This window comes from Perca fluviatilis, chromosome 12 (assembly GCF_010015445.1).
Source record: "Perca fluviatilis chromosome 12, GENO_Pfluv_1.0, whole genome shotgun sequence".
Classification (NCBI taxonomy): Eukaryota; Metazoa; Chordata; class Actinopteri; order Perciformes; family Percidae; genus Perca; species Perca fluviatilis.
In genome coordinates, this window is record NC_053123.1 from 34,325,185 (window position 1) to 34,331,943 (window position 6,759).

Consider the following 6,759-nt stretch of genomic DNA (forward strand, 5'->3'; position numbering starts at 1 on the left):
ATGACAAATGTTAAGTTCCTTGTTGATTTAGTTCATGTGACACTGTCCTTTTTCCACTCATGTCTATTTCTTGGACATGTCTTTTTAACTAAATAAAATGTTTTAGGTGTGCTGAATATTTTCAAGCAGAATTGTAAGAGATGTGCAGTTTATGCATCTTGTATGCATGCAGGCTTATTGTATTACATTACATTATTGTATGTTTTGTGTCTTGCTAAACTGTTAAAATAGGACATTTTGCTGAGAACATTTTAATCTAATTTACTGTGCACTGATCTGTTTAACCCTCCTTTCCCTTCATCACTCACGTCTCTTCTTCCAGCTCTGCTGTTGTGCAGACATGAAGAGCAACAACAGCCTGAATCCTTTGTATTTTCAGTTCACTCTGTTTGCAGACTTTGGGCCCCTCAGATATCTGTTCTTCAGTCTGTGTCTGTTGCTCTACATGACTATTGTCTCTGCTAACATTGTCATTATTCTGACAGTCTGTCTGGAGAAGTCTCTGCATCAGCCCATGTATATTTTTATCTGCTGTCTGTCTTTTAACTCTGTACGGCTCAGCCGGCTTCTTCCCCAGGTTTCTGATGGACATTCTGTCTGTCACTCATTTAATCTTACGTCCATTATGTTTCGTTCAGATGTATGTTATTTACACCTATGCATCATTTGAGCTGACTTTCCTCAGCATCATGGCCTACGATAGATTTCTTGCTATTTGCCAGCCTTTACACTATCACAGTAAAATGACATTTAAGATGGTAACACATCTTGTGATTTTTGCCGTGCTCTACCCTGCATTTACTATTGGCTTCGGTCTCTTCCTTACTGTTCAATTGCCGTTGTGTGGCAGTAAACTGCAAAGGCTTTTCTGTTCCAACTGGCCTGTGGTTCAGCTCTCCTGTGTGGACACAACTCTGAACAACATAGTAGGCCAGTTTATCACGATGACAACCATCTTAATCCCCTGTTCTTTGTCCTGTACACCTATCTACGTATTCTGCTTGTTTGCAGGAGAAGCTCGTCCGAATTCAGAGGAAAGGCGTTACAGACCTGCCTGCCTCACATCGTGACATTTGTAAACTATTGCATCTCAGTGTTCTGTGAGCTTTTGCTAACTCGATATAGCATTGATGAAATTAATCCGTTTGTTATTGTTGTTTTATCGCTGGAGTTTTTGATCATTCCCCCCATTAATAATCCTCTAGTTTACAGCCTGAATCTGCCTCAAATCAAAGGAGTGATTTTTAGAATTTTGAAGAAGATTCCCGCTGTGAAAATTTAAAACTCAACAGGTTTAGCAAACAATTAAGTTTTTAGCCCCAAAATATGCCTCTGAAATATGTTAAATCTATTTGTGTTTGTATATATCTTACATTCATTTTGAGGAGATTCATGAAAAGAGTAGTTGTAATCAACCTGAACCACAACAATAAAATGAACATTGCACTTGTATATGCATGGTTCAACTCACAGCTCCACAGGCTAAAATAAATCTTTAAAAGTCATATTGTGGATTGGAATGTGTCTCAAATATTCATACCTTTGTCTTCCGTCTATTTCTCACACAAATGTTACAGAACATGTTAGAAAAGATATTATGTGCTGCTTTTTCTAAAAACAAACTAGCAAATAAATATAATTTCAAAAGTAAAAATACAGTGCTGTGGTTTGCTCTGGCTGAATTCAATTTTCATCAGCTGCTAACTGAAGGTCCGTTTGCCAACCCACAACCACAATCTTTCCCTAACATTAACCAACATGCTTTTGTTGCATAAGCCTAGTCTGACATTGCCAGACATATCTCCACAGCCTTTTTTAGTAAGGTCTGGGTACACCACAGATGCATTCTACTATTGGAGAAAAAAACACGCTGTGGGCTGCTTGCAGACTGATCTCATGAATTGGCGTATGTATGAAATGCCAATTTCTATTCCGTTTTTGCGTGTTATCAAGACGCATAATCGCATTTTTGCCTGTATATCAACGCAAATCGGCCGCCATTGACCTACATTCCGAGTCAATTTCCGCTGTAGCGAGTAGTATGAAGGAACGAGGTAGGTTGGGGTGGCGGATGGCTAAAACACATGACTTTCACCTGGTAGATCCGGGTTTGCGCCCAGCGTGTGGCGATTTTTCGGCCATTTTTTGCCTTTTTTATATGATTTTTTGTTTTTAATAAGCCTTACCCAATGTTTCTTTCCTAAACCCAACCATTTGTTGTTGTCCTAAGCGTCTTTTTGTCGTTATTTTCCGTGTTTTTGTCACTGTTTTGTTACTAAAGCCTTTCCCTGTGTTCTTTTCCTAAACCTAACCATTTTTTATTTTTTTTTTAACAGGCGTGTGACGTTGTTCTTAGTAAGTCGCATTCTCGCGATAACATGCATCATGGCGAGGCCACGTGGTGGGTATGTTTACATCAGCTGTATACAGCGTGTATCATACACGTGGATAGCTGAAAATGCGTACAATAACACGCCATTTGGCTTCATGAAAGTGGCGTATATATTTACGCAAAGTCATGATGTCATGTTGGCTGTTTGTGATTTTTTAAAGCAATCACAGTTGTCATGGGCGGCGCTAAGCTTTGGACGCAGTGACAGTGGCTCGCGCTGCATGAAAAGTGGGATTTTCGTCAGTAAGCAGCACTGTAGATTGTCGTGGAAGTTCAGGTTCATGACTGTACACGGCAATTTACATGCAACACCGAAAACTGCTGTTGAACTGAATTGTCGGAAATTGACGTGGGCCTTGCTTGGCAATTGTCCCCACCATGACCCCCCCTCCCCCTAATTCTAGGGGAGGCTTTAACATGTAAATTAAAATGCTGTGAGCTATACAAATACAAATCAGGGTAGCAGCAGGGGGAGGTTTACCCCAGGTGACAATTTTCTAAAAGGTATTAACTTAATTTTAAGAAAATTCAGGCTCAGTTTAGCCTAATTGTAGACTCTTAAATTTTAGCTTGGATTGATTTATTTAATGAAAGTATGCTATATTAATTACTGTGTACTGTGTCATTAGCAATGGCCAATGTTATGTAAAAAAAGATATACAAAATAATTTAATTCAACAATTAGTTTTAATCAGGCTTTGCCACAAAGCTAAAATGTGCATTCCATGATTCATTCACAGTCTCCCAGAGCTCAACCACTGAGCATAGTGGCATGACTACAGTGACCTTTCTTTGGTCTTGCTCATCCAACATTGTCTGGTGGAATGGAGACTGTAAGGGTTTTGTTAGCTGCGACTGTCCCTGCAATCCTATGTGTACAAGATTGTGGCTAGTTAGCTTCATTTTTGGTCGTAATTTGAGTATATTTACAGTTTGAATTTCCTCACGCCACTTACACAACATCTAACTAAATGTCTTATAAAGGTAACAACGGTGTCCGATTTCAAGTTAATGAATATTTGTGAACTGTAAGGGTTTCGTTAGCTGCGACTGTCCCTGCAATCCTAGCTGTATGTAGCTACAAATCACGAATAGTTAGCTTTATTTTCGGCGTAATTCCGAGTATATTTACAGTTTGAATTTCGTCACGCCAGTTATACAACATCTAACTAAATGTCTTATAAAGCTAAAAACAGTGTCCGATTTCAAGTTAATGAATATTTGTGAAGACTAGCTAGGTGTTTCGTCAGCTGCGACTGTCCCTTCATAGCTGTGTGTAGCTACAAATAACGGATAGTTAGCTTCATTTTCTTAGCCTTAGATGCACTGTTTGGCGATTCCTTCACCCAAAGAGAAAGAAAATCCACAAGCGAGACAGCCAGAGCAGAGGTGTTAAGATCCCGAGCAAAAGATGCGTTGCCTTTGACTGAAAATGCCATGAAGTGGTGGAGATCTCAGGAGAAAGAGCTACCTGTACTGTGTGCCATCAGAACGAGTTTTTAGTACTGCTGGCGACATAGTGAACGCACAGAGAAGTGTTCTGCGGCCAGATCATGTTGATCAGTTGATATTTTTGAAAACAAATCTGTAGTCATTGAAGAGTAGTTGGTTACATTTGATCTTTTGTTGAATATTGTTTGTTTATTAAAATGAGAGTAGTAGCAGGTTCATCCACTGCTCTTTCAACCTGAAGAAATGTTGGTTGCACTTTATTTTTGATATTAATACCATATTTGTATTGTAATGTTGAAAAACAAAAGCAGAAGTAGCAGGCAAACCTACTCTTAATTCAACCTGAAGAGATGTTGGTTGCACTTTATTTTTGATATTAATATTGTAATATTTTTATGTTGAAAAACCAAAGCAGAAGTAGCAGGTAAACCTACTGTTGAAATGTTGGTTGCACTTACTGTACTTTTATTGAAAATGTATTGAATATTGAAAATGAGAGCAGAAAATTTTAACTTCCTGTTAATTCAACCTAAAGTGTTGTTTGCACTTTATTCAAATAAAATGTGAAGGCATTTGCCATTCATTGTTGTTTACTTGTTTATTTATATTCATAATTAATTGATACCTGATTCCATTACAAGAAACAACAGGAATCTAGGAAACTTCACCTGCACTGTCAAGTATCCAGGTATTTATTTCAGTCACACTGTTAGAATTTTTGGCTAAAAAGTTACTGAATCGATTTCAAGTCACTGAATCGTTTCGGATCGTATCGTTCTAAATGAACCAATATCGTCCTTGAATCGTATCGACAACCACAAATTGTGATACAAATCAAATCGTTAAAACGAATCGTTACACCCCTACATAATATATAAACCCTGTTACACAGGGATACCCCGGTTACTGGAGGGGTTTTACATTACATTACATGTCATTTAGCTGACGCTTTTATCCAAAGCGACTTACAATTAAGTGCATTCAACTGAGAAGGTCCAAACTCTAGACAAAAAGTAGTAAGTGCAAGTACATTAGCTTTAAATAAGCAAAGCTACAAAGAAACATATAAAAGTGCAGGTTCAAGAGAATTTATTTATTTATTTTTTTATCCGAGGTGTAGTCGGAAGAGATGTGTTTTTGTTTTATATGGTTTGACCATGTCCTGGATGTAAGCTGGGGCTGATCCGTTCATGGCCCTGTATGTAAGTACTAGTGTCTTGAAGCGGATGCGGGCAGCCACTGGTAACCAGTGAAGAGAGCGGAGGAGTGGTGTAGTGTGAGAGAACTTGGGGAGGTTGAAGACAAGTCGAGCTGCTGCGTTCTGAATGAGCTGCAGGGGTCGGATGGCACATGCAGGCAGGCCAATCAGGAGGGAGTTGCAGTAGTCTAGAGGTGAGATGACTAGAGCCTGAACCAGAACCTGAGCCGCCTTCTGCGTTAGAAGGGGATGTATCTTTCTGATGTTATGCAGCATGTATCTGCACGATCGGGTGATTGCAGCAATGTTGGCAGTGAAGGAGAGTTGGTCGTCAAGTGTCACACCCAGGTTTTTAGCAGTCTGAGTGGGGACAACCACAGAGTTGTCAATTGTTATAGTCAGGTCCTGGGTAGGAGAGCCCTTCCCTGGAAGGAAAAGGAGCTCAGTCTTGTCAAGGTTGAGTTTCAGATGGTTAGTGGACATCCAAGAAGAGATGTCAGTCAGACAGGCCGAGATACGTGCCGCTACTTGAGTGTCAGACTCAGGAAAGGAAAGAATTAGTTGGGTGTCATCTGCATAGCTGTGATAAGAAAAGCCATGCGACTGAATGACAGACCCGAGGGAGTTGGTATACAGAGAGAAGAGGAGGGGGCCCAGGACTGATCCCTGAGGAACCCCAGTTTTGAATGGACAAGGCTCTGAGCTAGATCCTCTCCAAGTTACCTGGTAAGTTCGGTCCGACAGGTAAGATGTGAGCAATGAGAGCGCAGAGCCTGAGACACCCAGATTCTTGAGTGTCGAAATGAGATTCTTTTGGTTTACTGTGTCAAAAGCAGCAGAAAGGTCCAGAAGGATGATGATGGAAGGTTGTTTTAGCGATGTGAAGCTGCTCAGTGACAGCAAGGAGGGCGGTTTCTGTTGAGTGACCAGCCTTGAAGCCAGACTGGTGGGGATCGAGAAGGTTGTTCTGGTTGAGATTAGGGCTGGGCGATATGGACCAAAAGTCATATCCCGATATATTTTGGCTGAATATCGATATAGGATATATATCCCGATATTTTTTTCCGCAAAGTGAGAGCAAATGTTCAGTCAAAGCCAAAATCAAATATGACATGTCACAAGTAGTTTCATAGAAACAATTGCAAAATCAAATAAATAATAAACCGGTTTCTTCACCTCGTTCATGATTAAATGCTCAGCTGTTCAAATAACAATAAAATGTAAACCTAAATACTGTATTACAGGAGTACCTTTTTTGAAATCAAAGCTCCATATTTGTGATTCGTTCCAAAGTTCAATTAAGCTTTTGATATTAATATAATCTACTTTGTTCAAAATGTAATGCCTCATGCCTGTAAGCCTAGGTTTATAGTCCCATTCTTCCACTTGATACTGCTTCCACTTAAGTAAACTAAAAGATGAACTATCGACTACAAAACAAAGAAACTAATTAATGAGTTAATACAAAGAGTATTTATGAGTTTATGATCGGTTCACAGATCTGAGTCCAAACGGAAACTTCAACCTTCTGAACTAAGAGTTTCTGCTTCAAGGTGAAGTTTAAAACAGACTGAAATGTCCAGGCTCATTCCTCCACTATTTATTTCTGTATGTATTTATGCGTTACATGTAATTTTAACGGGCACTGAGCTCCAGATCCTGCAGCCGCAGACGGTCTCTGTTGCCCCGCTGTAGCTTCTCTCCGTCCGCCTGCCGC

At 39.8% G+C, this 6,759-nt stretch overlaps 1 pseudogene; it reads left to right on the forward strand.

The window, feature by feature from the left end:
• The first annotated feature begins 340 nt into the window (after positions 1-340).
• On the forward strand, positions 341-1,282 carry LOC120569466 (annotated as a pseudogene).
• The last annotated feature ends 5,477 nt before the right edge of the window (positions 1,283-6,759 follow it).